This window comes from Euprymna scolopes, chromosome 24 (genome assembly GCF_053919585.1).
Source record: "Euprymna scolopes isolate OS-2025 chromosome 24, ASM5391958v1, whole genome shotgun sequence".
Lineage (NCBI taxonomy): Eukaryota > Metazoa > Mollusca > Cephalopoda > Sepiida > Sepiolidae > Euprymna > Euprymna scolopes.
The window spans coordinates 76,055,674-76,060,562 of NC_136505.1; positions in this window are offsets into that span (position 1 = coordinate 76,055,674).

A 4,889-nucleotide genomic window follows, 5' to 3' on the forward strand; every position below is an offset into this window, starting at 1 on the left:
GTGGTCGGTGTTCTGTAGTAGCGTATCTGGATATTTACCTTTTTTTTTTCTTGCTTAAAAAAAAATAGCATTAATACAGTAAGTTAGGTAAACTGACTTTTTCGTTTAAAAATGGAATTATTTCCCTTTCGTTATTAACTTTTTTTTTTAATTTTTTTTTTTAATAAATATTTTGTGTTTTATATACATAAGGTACAATTGTTGAATGTTACTGTTTTGATTATATTCGTTTGGGGGGGGCACAATTAAAAAATTAAGAAAGATTAAAATGAAGCAAAATTTAAGTTTCCGTTCCATTTTTACAACAACGGTAAAACAGTGCATACTCAGCAAGTTTTATCATAATTTATAAGCATATTGAAACACTAAATCAACATTTTATTTATTTGTTTGCATAATTAATGATGGAAGTATTTTTCTGTTTATTTTCTTAACATCTGTTAAAAAAAAAAAATAATTTGTACATTCTCTTGAAAAAAAGAATCAAACTTTTCTCTACTTTCACATGTGTTCCATTTTAACAAACTGAGCCACAGCAACGCGTGGCCGGGTACAGCTAGTATATATATATATATATATATATATATATATATATATATATATATATATATATATATATATACGTATTTGTGTATGTATATATACTTAGGCATGTGCTCTTCCCCATTGATGTGTGTGCGTATGTTGTACATGTGTATGCGTGTGTGTGTATAATTTATCCTCCTATTTTCCTTCTCTCTTTCTTTCTTTCAACTACAACGTCCGACAATTCAAAAATTAATTAATAATAAATAAAAAACAATAAATATTTTTCAATCTCTCCCCGCCCGGCTACATCTCTCACTATCACTTTGAACCCCATTTGCAACCTGTTCTTTCCTCCTTCCACCACACTATGCCGACTAACACTGACTCTTCAACCTGTTGCCATGGGGACTTCTCCCTAGCTGAAACAATATGTAAACTCATTCTGAACTCACAGTAATAAATTTCCTATATATATATATATATATGTATATATATATATATATATATATATATATATATATATATATATATATATATATCGTCTCCTACAGGTAAATTGCTTTTGAAATCCCCTAATCTAAAGGATAAAATTATTTCCGTAAATCTTACAAAGGTTGAGAAGAAATTTTTTGCGGAATTTTTAATTTTGATTTCAAATAAGTTTTCGTTACTTTTTTTGCTCTAGCTAATCGTGTAGATTACGATCGTTTAAAAATAATTGTCTTCTTTTAAGAACGTTGAATAAAAGATGGAAAAAAAAGAAAATTTGCACAGTTGTCTTATTTTAATTCAAGCTAGGCCGAAAAGCTGCTGAAAAAACTCGTGATATCAACAAAGCGTTATTCCCAGGAACCACTACTGAACACACAGAAACAATGGTCATATGCGAGTTTTGACGATGCTGTGCATAGTAGTTGGCCATCGGATGTTGACAACGATCAATTTGTTGAAACCACGAGAAGTTGCTTCTGAATTAAACATAATGTATACAACGATTTCTAACTACTTGAGAAAGATTGGAAAGACACAAAAACTTGATGAATGAGTGCTTCATGAATTTAACGATAACCGAAATAAACGCTGTTATGAAATATCGTGTTCCCTTCTTTTACGTAACAAGAACAACCAGTTTCTTGACCGAGTTGTGACTTGTGATGAAAAGTAGGTTCTTTATGACAATCAGAGATGCTCAGCTCAGTGGTTAGGTGCCGACGAGGTTCCACGGGACTTCCCAAAGCCAGAGTTTTACCAAAAAGAGGTCATACTAACTGTTTGGTGGTCTCTGACCGGTCTTATCCATTACAGTTTATTGAATGCAGGCGAAACCATTTCTGTAGTGAAGTACTGTGATATATCCTGCGGTGGGTGGCTGTAATAAAAGGATATTTAAGAAAGGTATTCCACAAGGAAAATAAATGGATAAAGAGGTTCTGAAGTAATAAAGAAATAGAGAAGTTTATTGAAAATATTTACAGAGACAGCATGTTACGTTTCTTAAGTGTTCCCGCCTAGGGAAGGCTCTCACAACCGGTGACCGGTGATAACCTTCTTTCGATAAAAAGTTCCGGCGGTGAATTGCTCATCTCACCATAACACCGCCCCCTAAGACAATTTCTCCCAAGAGAATTTGGCTTAATATCGTTTGCTTTTTGGCTTGAGGCTCAGCCGGTTAACTTTTCTTTTCACCCTTGTACTTTTTCTCCTCAATATCGTTTGAGTGGGTGGAGTTGGTGGAGAAGCTGGAACTCTCAAATCTGGAGTAAGTTCTGTTAAGGGTTGGGGAATATTAAAAGAATCATACAAAACCTCTAGGGGCAGGTCATTTTCTTCTGCCTGTTTGTAGTCATCAGTGTGTCGAGGTCTTAGCTGATTTATATGCCTGCGACAGTGGAATTTATTACTTCTTACAGAATATAGCATGTGTCCGATTCTTTTCATGATAATCCCCTCCTCCCAAAAATTTTTTCCACTCCTGTAATTCAGGAAGAATATTCTGTCACCAGGTTTGTAAAACCTTGTTGGAAAATTTTCTTTTGTTGTTGTTACTCTGGTTGCACTTGGTAAAATTCTGTCAAATACAGATCTGATTTTCTGTGCAAACATCAGTTCGGCTGGTGACGAACCAGTATCAGTGTTTGGGTTCGGAGTTATCCTGTACACCGATAAAAATTGTTCAAGACTCTTCTCGTCAGTGTCCATGCCTTGGTTTTTCTTCAAGGCTCTTTTGAATGTATCGACGAACCTCTCTGCTAGGCCATTTGACCTTTGGGTGGTAGATTGCCATTGTTAAATGTTCAATGGCTAGAGCCTTGCAGAATTCTTCAAATTCTTTGCTGGTAAATTGGGTGCCATTGTCGCTGACAATAGTTTTAGGCACTCCAAAACGACTGAAGAGAACTCTTAGTGCATCTATTGTACTCATCGAAGTAGGATGTTTGTATTTAAACACTTCTGGCGATTTTGTGAAACTGTCGACGACCACTAAGAAATAATGTCCATTTAAAGGACCTGCATAATTGATATGTAACCGAGTCCACGGTGTATCAGTCTTTGGCCACGGTTGTATCTGCACAGGTGGTGCCTTTGCTGCTAGCTGACACCCTTGACACTCTCTTACGAGTTTTTCAATGTCCTGGTCCATCCTAGGCCAATACGTATATCCACGCATTAAAGCTTTCATTCTCGACATGCCTGGATGACCACTATGAAATTCTTTTAAAATTCTTCTCTGAAGCGTAGTCGGTATGACGACTCTGTCTGCGTACATCAAGGTTTGAGCACAAATGGAAAATGGTAAAATTTTAGGGTCTTTCTTTGATTTTCCATTTAGTTGCACCAACTTTTTCATTTTCACAATATAATCATCCTTTTCTGCTGCCTTATTTATTTCGTCTAGAGTCACTGGTAACTCTCTGATTGTGTTGCACAGTAATCCGGAGAGTTCTTTTTCCTCTATCAATGCAGCTATTACTGTGTCTTCCAAAGGTTCAGCACACTTTTGGATGAGCCTGGATGAGGTTCAGCACACTTTTGGATGAGCCATCTGCATGTCCGATATTTTTGGATGAAATGTACTCCATTTTAAAGTTATAATTTAGTAGAATTATGCTCCATCGTTGGAGTCTGTTCGCAGTGTGCATAGGTATGTCTTTTTTAGAGCCAAAAATAGTCAATAAGGGTTTGTGGTCGGTCTGCAAAGTAAACATCCTTCCATGAATAAATCTATGGAATTTTTTAATGGTATAAATAATCGCCAAGCTTTCTTTTTCAATTTGAGAATAGTTTCTTTCAGCTGGCAAAAGTGATCTGGATGCATGGGCTATTGGCTTTGTTGATCCATCTTCAAGTTTATGGAGAAGAACTGCTCCTACTCCATAGTCACTTGCATCTGATGCAACAATCAATTCTTTTTGTGGATCAAAATGTGCTAGAGCTAAATCTGATAGCAGGCATTTCTTAATATCTTCAAACGCATTTTGGCATTCTTTTGACCAAATCCACTATTGTCCTTTTTTTAACAAATCATTCAATGGTGCTCTCAACTTATGCATGTTTGGAATATAAATAGCATAATATTGAGCCAAACCCAAAAACGATTGTAACTGGGCAACATTATTGTGTGCTGGCATCCTCTCGATTGCTTCTGTTCTCTGAGGATCCGGTCTTCTGCCTTGGTTGTCGATAATTTGACCAAGATATTTTATCTGTTTTAAAAAGAATTTACATTTTCCGGCACTTAACTTGAAACCAAATTCCTCAATTCTTTGGAAAACTGCTCTGATGTGTTCCTTATGTTCCTGTACATTTTTACTTTTGACAAGGATGTCATCCAAATATGCGATTGCAACATCTAAATCAGCAAGCATTGTATCCATTATTTGCTGAAATAGTGCTTGGGACACTTTTAATCCAAAAGGAAGTCTTTTTAGTTGGAAAAGTCCTAGATGTGTATTGATACACAAATACTTAGAACATTCTTCACTGACTTTTACCTGAAGGTAAGCTTCCTATAAGTCAATTTTGGAGACAGGTTTCACATTCTGTTTTAATTCAAAATTTACTTCAGTTTTGATGCACACTCCTAATCCCTCTGAAAAAACTTTGGGGAATTCACTTTTTAACACTGCCAGAAAATGGTCATTTTGTTTGGAATTTTTCTTTTCCAACGCTCTTACATTATTGCAAAATGAATTTATGGGTAGCTCCCATAAATCAAACAAAACAATCCAATCAATTCCAAAAAGGCAAGAATTTATTCCTGGAACAACTGAAAGGTTTGAGGAAAAAGTTTTCGATCCAAGAGAAACACTGCAATTAAATTCTCCCATGAATTTTAATCGCTCTCTGGAAACACCTTTTAC